Here is a 20,998-nt window from a genome sequence, read left to right as displayed (position 1 = left end):
AACTATGAATGGCATCGGTAATATCCAGGGTTGAAACAAACTGTTCCTTTCTTCTTTCCTGAAAATCATAAAATATAATTTTGGGGTGAGGGTAGGTGCTTCATTCAAGTTTATGATTTTTTATGCATCCCCCTTATTTTTACTGTGTAGGTTTTTACAGATATATGGATAGTGTTATGTATTACATCTAACCTTTTTATGTTTTAATGGACAAACTTATGATAGAGCCATTAAAAAGAAAATGTGTTTGTGAATAGTTCCCCCAATTCTATCTGTCCAGAAAAGCAATTGGTGCTTATGTTCTAGAATAGACTAGACTCTTTAGTGTTCCTCTACTCCATCCCACTTGACTCAGTTCAGTTGCAAAGTAAATTTAATGGACTTGCTTTTTTGAGCCAGTCAAGCTCTAGCCTTCACTTAAATAAGCAACATCTATCTGGAGCAAAACAGGCATGAAAAGGAACCATTCTGCTAATTTAAAATATAAGCAGCAACCTGCTTCATAGTTGCTCAAGTAAAATACTTTTTATTTCGAGGAAATATCTTTCTAACCAGTTACTTTCTAAAAAAATATTTGAGATGATTCCTTTCTTTCTGCCTTTGAAACCATTTTCCAGTGCCAAATAAAATGAGCTGTTTGTCATAAGCCAAGTAACTCCATAAAATTTAAAGGCATTAAGTTAAAATTCAGGAGCACTAGACCACACCTGGTTTGTGATCTTTCTCCTTCCTCTGACATCCCAGCTCTCTCTGCCCACCACCCCCAAGCCTCACGTTGAACAACACAGCCCCACCCCTAGCTTTGCTGCATACCATTGCAAAAATAAAACCCCCACAAAAGATATTTTCTCAGAATTAGTGACTTTTCATATATTATCTTTTCCTGGAAAACAAATCTATTCCTCCTGAAGGCACTTGGATACTGTTGGCTGATGATTGAATGCTTACTCTTTTGACAGGCAAAGGACAATGTTGAGAGACATGAATTAATTAGAAGTAACATGTGCATGGAAATAGTGATGGTTTAACTACAAGAGCAGGAGTTGACTCAGCGTCTAATTGACAACTTTAGGGAAGACTTTATAGATATTTTAGGCTCCATCAATATACAAAGTCAGGGGCTTCCCAGGTGGCTCAGTGGTAAGAGAATCTGTCTGCCAATGCAGGAGGTGCAAGACACCCAAGTTTGATTTCTAGGTCAGGAAGATCCCTTGGAGAAGGAAATGGCAACCCACTCTAGTCTTCTTGCCTGAAATCCCCATGGACAGAGGAGCCTAGTGGGTTCCATGGGGTCGCAAAGAGTTGGACACGACTGAGTGGCTAAGCACACACACAATGTACAAAGTCAAGAAGTATTTTAGAAAAAGTTTTTAAATATACCTATACAAGAACACAAGCTTTTTACCCATTGTCTTAATTACTTTTATTCACTTTGACTGGCTTTTTGTTTTTAAATTTTGTTCTTATTGAAGACTTGCAGGCATGGGTCTTCTTGAACGTTGTTTTATTATCCCCTTTTGTTTTCTGAGGTTAGGGTGTTAGAACACCTCTGATCTAATCGGAACAGGACCAGTTTTATATCATTTTCAAGTAATTTACATGCATATGATTCATCAGATCACGTGCTTGTGTCAACTTTGCCTGGGTTATGTTGTAACTTACTTTATCTTAAAGTGAAGTTGCTCAGTCATGTCCGACTCTTTGCAACCCCATGGACGGAATAGCCTACCAGCCTCCTCCATGCATGGGATTCTCCAGGCAAGAATACTGGAGTGGCTTGCCATTTCCTACTCCAGGGGATCTTCCTGACCCAGGGATCGAACCCAGGTCTCGCACATTGCTGGCAGACTCTTTACCGTCTGAGGGATCATGATAAAAAGTATATTTGTTTTGACAGGAAGAGTTCAGAGTTTTGTTGTTGTTCAGTCACTCAGTCATGTCCAACTCTTTGCAACCCCATGGACTGCAGCACACCAGGCTTCCCTGGCCTTCACCGTCTCCCAGAGCTTGCTCAAACTCATTTGTTTTGACAGGAAGAATTTAGAGTTTTAAGTATGTTTATTTCCACAAAATGGCAATGGAAGCTTAGTAAATGAACATGTGCTTGCTATAAACATCTCTTTTTAGCATTTTACAGATTCATTCTTTCATCTTCTCTCATAGGACCAGAAAATCCATAATCTAAATGTTAATTTTATTTTTATTTGATTGGCATTTTCATTGAAGGGTGTTATTCAAAGACATGAACATCAACTATTAAAGAAAGCTATGTGCCCAAGTATTTGTCAGGAAATGTAAAAGAGAGATTTCATAATTTATCAAGGAACAACCCAGAAAGAAATTAATTAGTTTTATTACTTTCTTTTTAAGAATGCTGACTTTATAGTTATGTAGTCAACTGATGAGTATAATGATTTAATTAGAACCAAAATAAATAAATGTTACTAAAAGCCTTTGTATAACACATTTGTTTCGAAAGCAAATCTCATTTTAATGATTATTCCTGAAATTTGCTATTGAAAGTTTAGTCAAATCAGTTATATTTATGGAAGGCTGTGTTCTGTACTCTGTCAGTCATGTCTGATTCTTTGTGATCCCGTGGACCGTATCCCACCAGGTTCCTCTGCCTGTGGAGTTTTCCAGGCAAGAATACTGGAGTGGGGTGTCATTTCCTACTCCACTGAATCTTCCAGACCCAGGGATCAAACCTGCATCTTTTGTTTCTCCTGCCATGGCAGGTGGGTTCTTTACCACTGATACCACTTGAGAAGCCTAGCTGTTTTAAACAGTGCCCTCAATAGCAGTTATGATATTATTAATTATATGGGATAAGTAGCAAGTAGTAGCATCCAAGTTGCTTCTTAATAGCCTCGCATAAAGAACTTCATTATGCAATTCATAGGGAAGAAGAAGGATGTAACATAAATTACCAGTATTTTTATGGGCTCATAAGTAGGGAGGTAAGGTGACCATTTAGGGTTTCCCCAAACAGGGCTCATTAATAGAATGGTATTAATATTTATGTAAGCACTGAAGACAGTCAGCATGGCCTGGTCACCTTTCCTTGGTGTCTCACACCTGGCCCAGTCATGATGCCAGATTTCTCTAGATTAAACTTGGTTGTATTTGTTGCAAGAGAACCCATGGCAAGAAAGGAGACAGGTCTTCTGATGAGTGCAAACAGAAGGAGCAGCATGCGTGCACATAGAGCAACGAAACAGTTAAGAGAAATCTGCCAGGGCAACTTTCCTGCCAAGATCTGCCGAGTGTCCTGCTGTTCGTCTCAGGGTCAGAGTTTGAGAATCGTATTGGGTATAAGTTTTAAAATAGTGCATTTTATTTTCCGATGTAAGATATACAGTGGTACAGACTGTGGGTTTGGAAGCCAAAGAAATTTATGCTCTTACTTAAAGTATGTTAAGTTTAATGATCTAATAAAATAGCATGCAAAAAAAAAAAAAATGCCTGGTGAAAGTGGGCACTCAATAAATATTTCATGCCCCCTCCTACTCTGCTCTTAATAATGGGTTGTTAGAAGCACTGGAAGGAAAGTACAAAACTGAGATTTCACTTCTCAAAGCCAAATTAGCTTCTTACCTCAACCGACAAATTCTGAAGTCGAAATGAGTCATAATAAGGATTAGTCAGGGAAGCTTGAATTGAAGCTATTTCTCCTGCACGTGTGAACTCCTTATCAATTCCCTACTACTTATAATTGCTGGATTCACTTTCTGAAATTAGCAGAGGGGAAAGCTAAGTAAAGACAGAAACCTAGCACCTTGCATTTTTTCTTCCCTGCCTAGAATGGTAGGGTAAGAACAGGTCTATAAAAACATAGTATTTAATGATGATTATTTAGGAGAAATGTCGAAATAAAACTATGAAAAAGAAAAGATAAATTCTAGCATAGTAGAGATCCTTTTGTCTTCAGTTTCTCCTATCTTTTAAAAAGCAAGAGAGGGGAGTGAACTTCCGGTCCCCTGTGGTTAAGGGGGATCTAGTGGTTAAGACTCAGGGTTTGCAATGCAGGAGTCATGGATTCAATCTTGGCTGGGGAACTAAAGATGTCATATGCCATGCAGTGCAGCAAAAAAAATTTTTTAAACCAGAGGTATAGGTATCTCTCTTTTAAACATTGTAATCTGGCTTCTGAAGTTCCAAGTCCCTGAAAGCCTTGTTATGAGTAGTCTGATTGCCGAACTCACGGTTTTAAGAGTAAGTGAAGGAGTGTGTGTGTGTGTCTGTGTGTCTCGGAGGTGGTCCTTAATCTGTTTCAGGCCAGTTTCCTAAGGAAGGGTTAAACCAACTGGTTGAGCTGATGATTTTACTCTCCTGTGGTGATATTTTATTTATATGATAAAATGCTTGGAAAGTGATTAATTTGTCAGGGGAACATCTTGTTCCTGTAAATTTGCTGAATATGTAATAAAATTGGCATCTCATGGATGGGAGAAATGAAGATTTTTAAAAACCAAATTAGCCGAAAGATCTTCCTGTATTTCCATCCGTTTATATTTACTTGGATTTCTCCCTTTAAAAACAACAGCTTTGAAAGATTCCTTGCTTGAAGTTAGGGGAGACATCTGAGCTGGGGAGGTTAAAAAAGTAAAAAAGGAGGGCGGAGGTAATGTAAGAAGAGAGATGGAACGGTGGATGCTGATGCCTGCTCTCTCCCTGGACCAACAATGACTGATACATCCATTAAATTTCAGCTCAGGCTGATTGACTGAGTGGATTTATATAAATTAAAAAATACAGGTCATATACCTTTTCTGATAGCCTGTAAATGAGAAATAGGAATTCCTCTAAACCTCAAAGGAGGAAATCCATAGGCGAGGCTTTCGAGTCAATAAAGCACTCCAGCATCAACTCTTCTTGCTGTGTTTGTACAATAAGTTTTAGTTAATAGACAAATATTATCCCAGCCTGCCCCCGACTTTCTCCAGCAAGAGGTAAATTGTAAATGAATCCACACCATGTTGAAGATTTTCCAGCTTTCGTTGCCGTTTGAACTTGCACTTTCCAGGAAGGAAGGAGGCAGACACCACCCTTTGCTCCATTTTCTTGGTGTAACAAGTGAAAATGGCATTCGTTCAGGAACAATGACTTTTATTCACGCTCATTCTCTCAGCACCGTGTCCATTTGTCCATTGGAATGAGCCACTTATCATGCTTCCAGGTTTTTCCTCTTTCAACATCAAGAGTTATGAAAGGAAAATTCCATTTTTCCCTGGCCCTCCATGACAGGCAGGCTGAAGATTGTGGTCATTTGGATTAAAAACATATCCATCACCACCAGCCGGCAGGTTATTATGATGTCTCCTTTGAATATATGAATTTCATACACTGCATGTTGGAAGTCTAAGAATGCCAACTTTTTAGATAAATAATTATCCCATTGGTGATGTACAGCATACTGTTGCCATATTTTCTCCCTTTTACAGCATTCTTGCCCTCATCACCCATAACATAAATCTTTGACTTTCATATTTAATAAAAGGACTACGGTAACAACCACCCTGTGCTCAGTATAGTCAACCAATCACATGCCATCCTTCAGCCATCATTATTTGGGTTTTTTGCGGCTGATATTTTAGTAGACAGTCTAGCTTAAATTTGACAGCATATTTGATACAGCAGTGCAGGTAAATAAGCAGATAACCTTACTTATGTGCTGGCTGTGACCTCAGCACACAGCCTTCAGCTTTGTGAGGTTCCGAGGATAGAAAGATGGATGAATGAATAAAGTTCCCAACATCAGTCAGTGTTATTATCTGAGCTTGATAATCTGTCAGCTGAATTTTGGAGACTGGGGAGAAATATGGACATGTTGAGGCAGGCTAGGACAGGAATGACCATTTCTCAAGAGATCCATTTTATCCAAGCATCAATTCCCTCTGTCACAGAATCTTTGGTCCCTTAGGAATGGGAGAGAGGTATTATACCATTGCTCCTATAGAAGTTCCAAGTGCTAACACCGAGCTCCTTACTCCATCTCCTGTTTCTTTGATTTCCCTGCCATCCAATTTTATCTCTCACAGTGGATCCTAGTATCCTTGTCTGTGAAATTCATGTCTGTAACTGGCCATCACTTACTGTGAGTAAGTAAACCTGCTCATTTCCATTAGATATGACTCTGGAGTTCACATGTGGATGTAGATGCTCCAGGAGGAGACTTGAAATCGTGTATATCTAACTAGTTAGCTACTAGGTGGTTGTGTTTACTGGCTAAGTCGTGTCTCACTTTTTTGTGACCCTGTGGGCCATAGCCTGTCAGGCTCTTCCATTCATGGGATTTCCCAGGCAAGGATACTGGAGTGGTTGCCTTGTCTTCCTCCAGGGGATCTTCCTAACCCAGGGATTGAACCTCTGTCTCCTGCATGGGCAGGTGATTTTTTTTTTTTTTTTTCTTTTACCACTGAACCATCAGTGAAGCCCAGCTACTGGATCAGTTCAGTCACTCAGTCCTGTCTGACTCTTTGCGACCGCATGGACCTGCAGCACGCCAGGCTTCCCTGTCCGTCAACAGCGACTGGAGTTTACTCAAACTCATGTCCATTGAGTCAGTGATGCCATCCAACCATCTCATCCTCTGTCATCCCCTTCTCCTCCGGCCTTCAAACTTTCCCAGCATCAGGGTCTTTTCAAATGAATCAGTTCTTCGCATCAGGTGGCCAAAGTATTGGAGTTTCAGCTTCAGCATCAGTCCTTCCAATGAATATTCAGGACTGATTTCCTTTAGGGTGGACTGGTTGGATCTCCTTGCAGTCCAAGAGACTCTCAAGAGTCTTCAACACCACAGTTCAAAAGCATCAATTCTTCGGCACTCAGCTTTCTTTGTAGTCCAACTCTCACATCCATACATGACTACTGGAAAAACCATAGCCTTGACTAGATGGACCTTTGTTGGCAAAGTAATATCTCTGCTTTTTAATATGCTGTCTAGGTTTGTTATAGCTTTCCTTCCAAGGAGTAAGCATTTTTTAATTTCATGGCTGTAGTCACCATCTGATTTTGGAGCCCAAGGAAATAAAGTCTCTCACTGTTTCCATTGTTTCCCCATCTATTTGCCATGAAGTGATGAGACTGGATGCCATGATCTTCGTTTTTTTTAATATTGAGTTTTAAGCCAGCTTTTTCACTCTCCTCTTTCACTTTCATCAAGAGTCTCTTTAGTTATTCTTCACTTTCTGCAATAAGGGTGGTGTCATCTGCATATCTGAGGTTATTGATATTTCTCCCGGCAATCTTGATTCCAACTTGTGCTTCATCCAGCCCAGCGTTTCACATGATGTACTTTGCATGTTAGTTAAATAAGCAAGGTGACAGCATAGAGCCTTGACGTACTCCTTTCCCGATTTGGAGCCAGTCTGTTGTTCCATGTCCAGTTCTAATTGTTGCTTCTTGACCTGCATACAGATTTCTCTGGAGGCAGGTCAGGTGGTCTGGTATTCCCATCTCTTTCAGAATTTTCCACAGTTTATTGTGATCTACACAAAGGTTTTGGCATAGTCAATACAGCAGAAGTAGATGTTTTTCTGGAACTCTGTGGCTTTTTCTTTGATCCAATGGATGTTGGCAATTTGATCTGTGGTTTCTCTGCCTTTTCTAAATCCAGCTTGAACATCAGGAAGTTTTCAGTACACGTACTGTCGAAGCCTCACTTGGAGAATTTTGAGCATTACTTTGCCAGCGTGTGAGATGAGTGCAATTGTGTGGTGGTTTGAACATTCTTTAGCATTGCCTTTCTTGGGCTTGGAATGAAAACTGACCTTTTCCAGTCCTGTGGCCACTGCTGAGTTTTCCAAATTTGCTGGCATATTGAGTGCAGCCACATCACCACCAGGGCCCGTCCTCGTGGCTGGGCTCCGCCAGGCCTGCTTTCCAGGGCCACAGCTGCCCTCAAACATGCACATCAAGGGTAACACTGTGTTCCAAAGCCCCTGCGCAGTCCATTCAGCTACTTTGTATCAGTGATCAAGTCTTATGAGATGAACAGCACTAATTTTCCCCTCTTCCTGTTTTCCCTACATCTTTCTTCTTGGACTTTGGCTAAGAACAAGGAATGTTCCTACCTTGTCTGCTTGCCTTCTGAAAAGTGGTCAGATGTACTGTCATAGGAGAGCCACGCCTTAGCAGCAAACAGAGGAGGCAGGGGCTTGGGTCTTGAAGAGGCTGACTCAGAGGCTGCTGAGGTTGACGGCCATTGTGACTCATACTGTGCGTTGTTGAAGTCACTCCAGAGAGACATTCCTCATGGTTCTTGCTTGAAGACAATGTCTCTAGTGGTAGGTGTCACTTTTTTCCTCCCCCAAAGTGATCATTGTAGCTTTATCCTCACTTTCTTGTTTTATTCTTGTGATTAATAGCTAAGAAGGCCTAGTGTAGTTAAGCAGTTTCAGAATTTATCTCTAACCTGAATTTTCCCCCTGACCTGTGTTAGACTAGGTGTCATCCACATGGAATCTGATGACAGGTGGAGGGGCTGGGGGAGGTTGGTGTTCTAAACCTCAGTATTTTCTTGCATGACTTTCATGCAGCCTGCATTCTTAGCATGGATATATTGACTTCTGAAACACATTTTCCTCTGGATAAAGACTTCATTATTCTTCAGTGTCCATATCATTCTTGGCACATAAAGATTTGTAAACTGCTTCCTTTAAAGCTTTCCTGTGAACACCTAGCATCCTCCCTTCATCTCAAGTACTGAGAAGTTAAGGAGATCATTTTGGGTGATAGTGTGAGCTTATGTTGGTGAAAAGTCAGTACAAGTTAGAAAGTGAAAGTGAAGTCGCTCAGTCGTGTCTGACTCTTTGTGATCCCATGGACTGTAGCCTATTGGCTTCCTCTGTCCATGGGATTTTCCAGGCAATAGTACTGGAGTGGGTTGCCATTTCCTTCTCCAGGGGATCTTCCCAACCCAGGGATCGAACCCTCGTCTTCCTCATTGTAGTACAGACGCTTTACCGTCTGAGCCACCAGGAAAGCTTCCAGTACAAGTTAGAATGTGTTATCAAAGTGTTTAAACAAATGTAATTTACAACAAATCCCAAAGGCTGACTAGTTTTCTTGTGACAGCCCCAGGTAGGTATGGATTTATATTTCAAAAGTAGGTGCAGCTTAATGTTCTGATTTGATTATTGCAAAGATTAAAATATTTTGTCTCACAGATTTGTAGTAACACTTTGGATTTGCATAACATTTAAACTCTTCAAAGGTTTTCATATCTATTTTCTTTTTGTGTCTCAACATTTCTGCATTAGATAGTGTGAGCATTAATACCTACATTTTAGTTAATAGATAGCTGAGACACAGAAAATTAATTAATGTATATTAATTAATTACATATACATAGTGTATATGTAATTAACATAATTAATGTTTTGATATTAGTGATAAAAGCTAATTGGTCTGGAAGTTCTACCTGGTATCTAGCTCAGGTTTTTCATGCTGTGAAATAAGTTAATTTCTTCTTATTAGTCAATTAAATAATAGTCATCTTTTAGCTTTTCCTTTCTATGGTGTAAATAATCTAGTATTTTCTAAGTCGCCAAGTAATTTTGACTTTTCAAAATTATCCTTTGTTGTTAGATGTTTAAGGGGATAAGGTACTTTTTTTTCTTTTTGTTTTATTTTGGTCCCATTTTTGTTATTTTGTATTTGTATCATCATCACAGATACATCATAGCACTTAACTGAGTATGCAGTTGTTTAAGAAATAGTATTGAAAACTAAAATCTTTAGAAGATAGTAGTTATATGTGTGACTACAGTTGACATGTTTAATTGGCTGCTATAAAGTATTGTTATTAAATCTTCGTGGTTCAGCATTTTGTAGCTCAGAGGACAAAATTTAGACAGAAATTTCAAGTTCAAGTTCCAGTTCTATGACAATACTGTTTCCTCATCTGTAAAACAGAAAACATGCTTGTCATACAAGTTTGTTTCGAGAATCATTGTGTGATTATAACTTCTTTTCTCACTGTTAAAAAGGAAAAAAAATCCTGATATCTTATTGAGGTATATGAAATAATATTAGTATTTCTTACGACCATTATCCTGAGAGCTCACCATACTCTGAGAAGTGGTAGAATGGAGGACCATTTATGCCTCAGCTTCATGACCTTGACTAACTGATATTTAGTGTTGGAAGTTTGGTATTTCAAGTAATGCCAGATAAATATAAGCCAGACATAGAACTTATGTGATGAGGTTTATAACAACATTTATAAAGAATAATGATGCCTTTAGTTAACATTGTGCCTTGCAGCTCATTTATTTATTCAACAAACATATTAAGTGACATATTCATTGAGTAGTTAATACGAGTTCAGCATCATACAAAGTGCCAAGGATACAAAGTCAAATGCACTATAGTCCATGTCTTCAAGAGAGATGTTAATTAAAAAAAAAAAACCTTTTTACTTTGATATATTTGTAGACTCACATGCAGTTATAAGAAGTAATACCGAGAAATACTATACATTCACCCAGTTTTTTCCGTGGTGAAAATGAAATGAAGTCGCTCAGTCGTGTCCGACTCTTTGCGATCCCATGGACTGTAGCCCACCAGGCTCCTCGGTCCATGGGATTTTCCAGGCATGAATACTGGAGTGGGTTGCCATTTCCTTCTCCAGGGGACTTTCCCGACCCAGAGATCGAACCCGGGTCTCCCGCATTGTAGGCAGACGCTTTACCGTCCAAGCTACCAGGGAAACCAAAAATCCATGGGGAGCCTTCTTTAAACAAAACATAGAATTTATTAAAGTTGATGCTTAAGTATCTGCCATAATGGAATAGTTCACATGGTTCTACGGTAACGAAACAGAAGTTGAATCATCTAACATTTTTCCGTGGTAACCTCCTTCAATTATAGTACAAGATCACAACCAAGAGGCTGATCCTGAAAGAGTTTACTGACTTTAGATCTCATCGTGTACACTCATTTGTGCTTGTGTGTGTGAGTGCGTGGGTTTAGTTCTGTGTAATTTTATTGTAAATGTACGTTCCTCTGACCACCACCACAGTCAAGATAAAGAACAGTTCCATCACAAGATGGGCATTTGTTTTTGCATTGCTGATCAGTCGCTAAGTCATGTCCACCCGTGAACTGCAGCACGCCGGGCTTTTACTGTCCTTTACTGTCTCCCAGAGTTTGCTCAAAGTCATGTCTCTTGGTCAGTGATACCATCCAACCATTTCATCCTCTGTCACCTCCTTCTCCTCCTGCCCTCAAGTCTTACCCAGCATTAGTGTCTTTTCCAGTGAGTCAGCTCTTTACATCAGGTGGCCAAATTATTGGAGCTTACTTTATTAAAAAGAAAAAATATATATATATATGTATACTTCGTTAAAATCATTTTAGCATGATCAATTCTCATGTATTATTTATGGATCACTGGAGGTGGAGAAAACTCTATTCATGATGCTCAGAATGTCTGCCTCCTCTTTTTTTCATTGTCTTTGCTACCATTTCACTTCAGGTTCTTCTCATCCTTTATCTGGCCAGATAGAAGAGCTTCCGAAGTTGGCCTTTAAACACTGTGAGTTCAGAGATCTGGTCTGTTTGTTTTATCAGGTGATATTCCTGAAACACAATAGGGATGAATGACATGGACACTGCTGCAGTCAAAACTGTGTTTAATAAAAGCACAATATTGGTTACGTCTTTTCTCCTTAGAAGTCTTCAGTAGCTTCCCATCACCTATAAAATGGCATCGAATCTGCATACCATAGTATTTCAAACCTTCCACAGTCTGGCCAACCTACTTTTTGAACCTGTAGCAGATTCCAGATCCCCTATCTTGTTCTGCAGAACCACTCCCTCCTTCATTCTATGAGCCTCCCCTGCACTTCTGGATCATCCTCCTCCATCCTAAAATGGCCTTTCTCTTCTTACTCATTGAGATCGTTCTGAACTCAATAGCGCCTTTGCAAACAGTTGTTTACACTTCCTGTACTATGAGATATAGCTCCCATGTAACAGATTCAGCAACTGAGGTTTGTAGATAACATCTCAGCACCTGCAGTTAGTTTGGCACTGCTGCTGCTGCTAAGTCTCTTCAGTCGTGTCCAACTCTGTGCGACCCCATAGACGGCAGCCCACCAGGCTCCCCCGTCCCTGGCATTCTCCAGGCAAGAACACTGGAGTGGGTTGCCATTTCCTTCTCCATTGCATGAAAGTGAAAAGTGAAAGTGAAGTCGCTCAGTCGTGTCTGACTCCTAGCGACCCCATGGACTGCAGCCAACCAGGCTCCTCCATCCGTGGGATTTTCCAGGCAAGAGTACTGGAGTGGGGTGCCATTGCCTTCTCCGAGTTTGGCACTAAGGAATGACAATGTTGGTGAACTCAAAGCCAAGGTGTCTAATTAAAAATCTTATAATCATTTACTAGTTCATCCTGTAGATTGTTCAGTTTCAATCAAATCTCTTACTTTGACCTAAGAAAATAGAAAAATAGATTTTCTATGTTTAATGTTTATCTCACAGATTCTTGAGATTGTATGAACAACATGCTAATTAAAAAAAAAAAAATTGTAACCCAGCATTTAAAGTCCACTACTTTTTGCAGATGTGACTTCGCATTTTGTACATTCATTCACTAGCCCAGGCACGGTGTTAAATTTAGGAAGAGATATAGTGTACAGTCCTCCTCAAGAGGAGGGATGCAAACATAAGTATCCACGGGAAAGACAATGTGTTAAGTGCGGTTGTAGAAGTAGGCTGGTGGAATTATGGGAATATCTAGGGAAAGTGGTGCTGGGAAGACTTCCTGGAGATGTGATAACTCAGTAGAAGTTTTATTAATGAATGGGAGCTGACCAGATGTGGGAGCCAAGGGAAGGAGAAATGCATTCCAGGGAAAAGAGAAAGCTGGTCGGTAGGAAGAATTACAAGTCAATAAGCACTGCATGGAGGATCTGTAGTGGCTCTGCGGTAAAGAATCTGTCTGTAGTAGAGGAGGTACTGGTTCCATCCCTGGTTTGGGAAGATCCTCTGGAGAAGGAAATGGCAACCCATTCCAGTATTCTTATCTGGGAAATTCCATAGACAGAGGAGCCTGGCAGGGTGCAGTCCACGGGGTCACAAAGAGTCGGACAGGACTTGGCGTCTAAACAACAACAAAGCATTTCGTGTAAGAGGTACAAGGTGGGGAGAAGTGAGATTTAGGGTGGAAGAGGATTGTTTACCTGTAGGATGTGTATGGAGCCATTGACAGAGATAAACTTGGCTGAATTCATCTTCAGGAATGTACAGTTTTATTTATTTATTATTTCACACAGTTTTATTATTTTGCAGAAACCTCTTTTCAGGAAAACATGAATTAGCTGTACAATCACGTCATTTCTCCTTGGCTAAGTACTGAATGCTGTAACCTTCATGTGTATGTAAGTTAAAGAAGGGAAGAAATGTGTTCTGTGATTTATTTTCCTTCCCATTAAGGAACATCATCCCCCATCTTCCTGCTTGAGGAGCATCTGGTAAATTGGTGTTGAAATCATTTTTAAATTGATGTAAGTCACTATGCAAGTTTTCTTTCCTGAAAGCTCCATAGAATTAGGCATTTCTTTTGAAATACATGATTTTAACTACTCCAGTTTTCTATATTGCACTTTTCCCCTGACTCTTTTTATTAAAACTGTGTTTATACTGATAATCTAAAAGATATTTTTAAAAATGAGATGACTCCCCCTCTTTTTCTGATTTCCACGTTTTAAATCCTTAATGTTTCCTTATTCTGTGCCCCATAATCTTCCTTGTTGCAAAAGACTTCTCCAGTGGTCTAGTGGTTAAGACTCTGCAGTCCCAGTGCAGAGGTCCTGGTCAGAGAACTAGGTCCCACATGCTGTAACTGAAAATCCCACAGGCTGCAGCGAAGATTGCAGATCCCATGTGCTGCAACGAAGACCCGGTGCAGCCAAATAAATAAATATTTGAAAATTAAGTAAAATGTCAAAGAATCAAACCAAAAATGTTCAAAAGCCCACCATGAGTTACTTATAATGACACATGACCACATCACCGCTCCAATTTTGCCTATTTGCATAAGCCGTTTTGTCGTGAGCCCTGTCTTGGAGGAAGACGATGAGGGGTGAACTCAGGTTATCTTTCTTTACTTCCCAAATGTGCACATGGATCCACGGAATTATTTGGTGTTTACAGTAAAAAAAAATTTCATAAGTATTTAAAAAATAAAATATGAAAAAGTGTTTACCCAGATCAATAGAATATTATTTATTATAGGCCTAGTTTTTTTTTTATTTCTTTTTTTTTTTTTAAGTTGGGGGAAGGATATTTGCTTTACAGTGTTGTGTTAGTTTCTGCTGTACAAAAACATAAATCAGCTGTGTATGTGCTTGGTCACTCAGCCGTGTCCAACTCTTTGCGACCCCATGGACTGTAGCCCGCCAGGCCCCTCTGACCATGAGATTCTCCAGGCAAGAATACTGGAGTGGGTTGCCATTTCCTCCTCCAGGGGATTTTCCTGACCCAGGGATCGAACCCTCATCTCCTGTGTCGCCTGCATTGACAGGCAGATTCTTTACCTATGAAAAGGGGGAAGAGAATCAGCTATATACTATATAAATATGTATATATATATATATACACACATATACACACATATTCATATATCCCCTCCCTCTTGAGCCTCCTACCTACCCACCTCATCCTACCTCCCTAGGTCATCACAGAGCACCAAGCTGAGCTCCCTGTGCTATACAGCAGGTTCCCACTAGCTCTGTGTTTTACACATGATAGTGTGTAAACATTTATGTGTGTGTGCGTGCATGCTCAGTCATGTCCGACTCTTTGAAACTCTGTGGACTGTAGCCGTCCAAGCTTCTCTGTCCATGGGATTTCCCAGGCAAGAATACTGGAGTGGGTTGCCATTTCCTGCTCCAGGGGATCTTCCTGACCCAGGGATGGAGCCTGTGTCTCTTGTATCACAGGCAGATTCTTTATCCATTGAGCCACTGAGGAAGCCTAGTAGTGTATATACATCAGTACTACTCTCTCAATTTGTCCCACCCTTTTCTTCCTCCTCTGTGTCCACAAATTATGGGCCTAATCTTAATTTCATCCTTTGTCCTGTTCATAGGTTAGAAAAAGATCTGACCTCAGAGTTGGAAACCTGGAATTTGGACTAAATTCTACCTCATAATTCTTAATGTCCTTAAATAAGTCATGTGTCTCACTTCCCTGACTCACTCAGTTCTTATGTGTAAGTCAAAAGTACAGGTAGGTGTTGATGAAGAATTTTCTAAGTCTGCCTGTTTAAGACTTGGGGCTTCCCAGGTAGCTCAGTAGTAAAGAATTCACCTGCCCATGCAGGAGACACAGGTTTGAGCCCTAAGTTGGGAAGATCCTCTGGAAAAGGAAATGGCAACCCAGTACAGTATTCTTGCCTGGGAAATCCCATGGACAGAGGAACCTGGCAGGCTACAGTCCTTGGGGTTGCAAAAGGGTTGGATACAACTTAGTGGCTAAATAACAACAACAAGGCATAAGAATCAATAGAAACTTCTATTGATAAATAGATAACTTCTATTGATACTAGATAGTAAGTATCTAAGAGTGAATTCTTGTGATGTGGTAAGTGTATGTTTAACTTCATTAGAAACTTCCAAACTGTTTTTCCACAACTGTCATACCATTTTGTACCCTGCCAGCAATGTATGTGAGTTCCAGTTGCTTCACATCCTCACCAACATTTAGTATTGTCAGTCTTGTGAATTCCTATGAATGTGAAGAAAACAAAAATTTCTTTTTCAACTGTAATAGAAACTCTAAAAATTATACAATACAAATTACTCTGTATAATTTAGGGATGTCAGAATTAGCACCTGGGGCTTCCCTGGTGGCTCAGATGGTAAAACGTTTGCCCACAATGCGGGAGACCTGGGTTTGATTCCTGGGTCAGGAAGATCCCCTGGAGAAGGAAATGGCAATCCACTCCAGCACTCTTGCCTGGAAAATCCCATGGACGGAGGAGACTGATAGGCTACAGTCCACGGGGTCGCAAAGAGTTGGACATGACTGAGTGACTTCACTTCACTTCAGAATTAGCATATTCCTTCATGAATATTGAAAATATTAAGTTTAATTTTCTATTATACCATTTTTAGAATCTCTAATCACTTATATGTATATATGACATCCATTGATGTTTCTATAGGAGATATATGTGTGTGTGTGCGTGTGTGTGCGTGCGTGTACATATATAAGCATATTCTCATCTCCACTTTTCTTGTTTGTTAAAATGTCATGAACGATTTATCTTCTTTCATAATCTACCACATTTCTTAAAAAGCAGGGTCTTATTGCTAGTAGTTGTGAAAATAGCTACCTAATCAGAAGATGCCATCAGTAAAGTGAGAGAATCTTTCCTAAAAAATGCATCTTTATGTAACAGATTTAGGATATCTTTTAAATCAAGTATGAAGATACTACCAGTTCAGTGACCAATTTTACATGTTAAGGTGTTTTTTTTATAAGGCATGTATTTATTGGTTTACAGTTAAGTCTGTCATGAAAATATTTTGATCATAACCTCTCCAGTGATTTACTGAGTGGTTGATATGACGTGGACCAACCAGCCAGTCTTCTGAGTGACTGGATTAGAGAACAAAAGGATGATTCTTCTAACGTTCATAGGAGAATGAGGTAGTGAGCCAGTTGACGAAATATGTAATCAAAACTTCTCACCCCAGGATTCAGACAGTGTCTCGAATTTTGTAAAGTTCGCCTGTGGATCTTTACGTATTATTGCCTTTAGAGATGACAGATTTTCACAGAGTTAGAAAGCAGTGAAATACATTTAGCACTGAGTCTTTACTGAGGATGGTTTAATCCTTCTCTGATGCAGAAAGCACTTTATAATTTTATAGCTCCACAGCTTTCATTATTGTGAATGCCAGTTATTATATTGGCTAAGAGCGGAAGTGATGTTGGATCAAAAGTCTGTGCTAACCGAACCTCGGATTGGGGGACATGGACATGTGTTTACCCATATACATCTCTTTATTTTAAATTATATATAAATTTTTCCATTTTCATTTCTTTAGGTTTCCCTTCAGTTTCCCCCCCACCCCCAGCCCAGCCTTCTCTACCTTTTCTGAATATATACATCACTCTCAGTTTCCTTAACAAAAGTACAATTTCAGGCTTTCTCTGTGTGAAAACCATGACAAAGTGATTTTATAGCCAGTTCTGAAAGTGACTAAACTTGACAACAATTGTATTTTATGACAACCTCTCCTTTCATGTCCCCGGCCTACTTTTATATCAGCATTTTTTTTTTTACCCCAAATGTGAACAATTTCATATCTCTGCATTGGCTGAAAACAAATCCCTTTACCAGGAAGACATTTTAATGGAGAAGAGCATGATTCACTTAAGCCACCGAGCCTTTACACCTTAACTCTATAATATTCAATTTCTCACTCACCAAGAACCAAAGCCATTTTTTTTTTTTTTTTTTGGTGGTTTGTGTTCCTAGGGGTTGGAAAAGAATTAGTATTATGGAACTAAACCAGATTAAGGGGGAATGTGAATTAGATTTGGTAACAGATGGTGCTGTGGAAATTAAAGGTTCTTTGCGAATGGAAGCGACAGCAGCTTGTTTCTCTTCTCTCTGTCTCTCCGTTCGGGCACTTGATAGACGGGTATAAATCACAACAATCCTGTCTTGACAGCCAATTTCGAGAATTTGATCTGGTTAAAGACATGGCTTTCCTGCTCCACTCCCCGAAACCTGCCTCTATTTTATTTTAACACAGCCCCTTGTCATATTCAGAAAAACGGACTCACCTGCCTCCCTGTAATGAAATTTTTCTTAATTACAGTTTTAGCTCTTCTGTGTTAATTACTTTTCCATTCAGCCTGAATTTTCATCGTATCTCTGAGGAATTTTTCCTTCTCTTTTTTCCCCCCACCATTTTTACTCATCATATGCTTTTGTTGTTTCTAAAGATGCTTTTCACTGTCAGAAGTTCTTGTCAGAGGCACTGTCTGAGAATCCTAATTATCAGAATCATTATTTGAGAAGAGAGATGCTTTCATGGGAAGTAGTAAAGTTATCAGATCAGAAAAATTGTAGAGGTGTCGGAAGCAGTCACCAAAATAGCAGATAGTTGAACAAAATTGCAGGAAAAGGTGAGTGACAAGGCTTTTTTTTTTTGGTTGATAAGAGCTGCAGAAACGTCTGCTCCATCAACTGAAATAAACCCCACCAAGTAAAAACATGTGTACACAATGTGGCCAAACCAGTTTGCGTCTGTGTTGACCTTATGATGATCTAGGAAATCTGAATTAAAGTGCAGAGAATCTAAATGAGAGACACGAAATTCTGAACATACTGGCTGGACTCTTTACAACCAGACCCTCAGGTCTGACCAGCTTTGGAGACAAGAACTAAAGTTGCCTCTGTCCACATGCAAGTTTGAACTCACGACCTATCAAGGAAAAGAAAATAGAAGAAAGGGGGGAAAAAATCACTCCTGAAATGAAGAGAAGATTCTTTGAGCGAGCAACTAACAGTTGGTAGAAATGAAGCTTCCTACTGGCAGTCAAATCAAATGTAGTAACAACTCAAGGACTCCCCGCTGCTTGCTGACAGCGTGGTGTCACACACTGGGACAAACATCCACTTAAACACTGATTGCGGGGAATTGCCCTTTCCGCCAACGCCTCCTACCAAAAACGTAATGAGCAAGAAGAGAACCATTTCTAGGGGGAAAAAAAAACAACCAAGATTCCTGCTCCCCAGATTCCCTCTAATGATCACGGATCTATTTGTCCCTTTGTCACACACTGGGAAGGATTACTCAGTTGAATGTCATTGTCGCAGTTGCCTTTTTATGTGGCAAGTTGTTGGAGTACTTTTTCTTTCTCCTACAGCACACACACATGCACACACAGACCCACTGCAAGTTGTTCAAGTACTTTTTCTTTCTCCTACAGCACACACACACGCACACACACACCCCCACTGCAAGTTGTTAGAGTACTTTTTCTTTCTCCTACAGCACACACACACACGCACACACACATGCACTGCAAGTTGTTGGAGTACTTTTTCTTCTACAGCACACACACACACACACGCACGCACGCACACACACACCCACGGCAAGTTGTTGGAGTACTTTTTCTTTCTCCTACAGCACACACACACACAAACACGCACTACAAGTTGTCAGAGTACTTTTTCTTTCTCCTACAGCACACACACACACGCACACACACACACAACCACTGCAAGTTGTTGAAGTACTTTTTCTTTCTCCTACAGCACACACACACATACACACAGTACATGCACGCACTCCCCTGATCTTCAACAGTGGCTGAGTGCAGTGGCAGTCAAGGAAACAGACAGAAGTTTGGGAAGTGCGCTTTCATGCAGTAGCCCTTGCTCTCAGGTCTCATCCGAGTCACAAGCCAGTGTGGGTTTTATTTGAGTAAAATGTATAGGTATATATGTATACATTTTAAAGGGCAGGAGTTATTTTAGAAAGCACTTCAGCACATCCTCCCATCTGACAAGTAAGAACGAAGATAGAGGATCAGCATGCCTTCGTGGCCTGCCTTAGGTCACTCAGCCCCAGGTCCCCACCTGGAGGCACACACCTCCTCCCTCCAGCCCTGTAAGAAGGCAGGGTTTCCTGAGAAATGAGAGAAACAGACCGAGTGTGGGAACTCTGGTGTCCTACATTTTTGGATCAGTTTTCCAGAACTGAGAAGATTTTAGAAATTTTTCTCTGCATGTTTGTCTTTGGGTCTTTGACTGACACACCACCACTGAGCCCTTCTGATCTGAATTCCTGGCCCCTAGGTGGCTTCCATTGGCTTCGCTCGATGGTGTCTCACTGCTGCATAATCCCTTTTACAAAATCCATTCTGCTACAGAACAAATCCTTCGTCATTTCTATGGCTTGAATTAAATGTATGTGTGTATCTATGTTATTTTTCCTTGCCTGCAAATAGTGGCTTGGGTCTTTAAGCTTCATCTTCTCTTCAGGCAGCTAGCTCAATGACAAGCTTTTAAAAAAATAATACAGAGGACGGAGTCTTAGGATTAATAATTAGCTGATTCCCCCTCTCCCACCCCTCCCCCCACTCTCCTACTTCAGCTGAACAGCACCTGATACCAACAGAACATCATGGTAACCTCTGCTCTCATACATCACCCCAGACCAGCTGCTTTTGCATCCAGATGTTAACTACTGCAGACTAAGCTAGTAAGTTAAAAGTATAAATATAGTTTAACTGCTGTCCAATAGGAAGAGATGTGGTTTACTATCTGCGGTGCTACCGTGACTCTCCCTCTAAGACAGAAATGTTCCTGTAAACGCGAAGCAACATTTATTTCAACAAGGATTCCTTCTCAGCATCTAGGCTTTCTTGCTACTGTGATTCACCTGGTTTCCGGGGATGTTGCAGAGTTCCACTCCAAAGGAACTGGCCTCTCTATGGAGGCAGCTGGCTTATTGGTCATTGTAATCACTTTTGCAAAACATTTTCTTAATGAGTAAAGGGTGACATCAATACTATGATCTCAGTATCCTTACATCAACTCCGGATAGCATTCTTGTTTCCTGTTCCAGTGTAGCAAAGAGAATAAGAAAGGAAGATTCAGACAGCCTGAGCGCTCTCATTGACCTGGATTTGATTTGTGAACTCCATCAGTGCAGTGTGTGTGTGTAAAGCATCTATATTCGATTGTAATTTGTAAAGATCAGTGCATAGACTTTCTATGAGTTCAGTGTCTGTTTATTTCTCCTCTAGCGAGATGCTGTGAGAAGGTCTTCATTTAGCTGTCAGTACCCCCTACTGCTGTGTCTGCTTTTTCTCTTCAGTGTACTCCTTGACTGCTTGAAAACGGAATTGTCTGAACACAAGCAAACTTTATTGATCCATATTTCTGTTTGAAAGACCAGAGATTTGTAGAAGGAGGAGACGATTTCCTTTCTCTAGAAAGCTTACTGCAGAGGTGG

General features: G+C 40.2%; 1 protein-coding gene across 6 annotated transcripts in view; it reads left to right on the top strand.

Moving 5' to 3' along the window:
- ESRRG (estrogen related receptor gamma) overlaps positions 1-20,998 on the top strand; it is a 695,806-nt gene that overhangs the window by 468,400 nt on the left and 206,408 nt on the right. The window contains exon 1 of one of the 6 annotated variants that reach the window (XM_061382201.1): positions 8,185-8,288. The exons of the other annotated variants lie outside the window; for them this stretch is intronic. The gene's annotated coding sequence lies outside the window, so the exon portion shown is untranslated. Of the gene's footprint in view, positions 1-8,184; positions 8,289-20,998 lie in introns of those variants that run through there. 6 annotated transcript variants of the gene reach the window in all.

This window comes from Bos javanicus, chromosome 16 (assembly GCF_032452875.1).
Source record: "Bos javanicus breed banteng chromosome 16, ARS-OSU_banteng_1.0, whole genome shotgun sequence".
Classification (NCBI taxonomy): Eukaryota; Metazoa; Chordata; class Mammalia; order Artiodactyla; family Bovidae; genus Bos; species Bos javanicus.
Note: the sequence above shows the minus strand (reverse complement) of the source record. Positions and strands in the feature narration are given on the sequence as shown.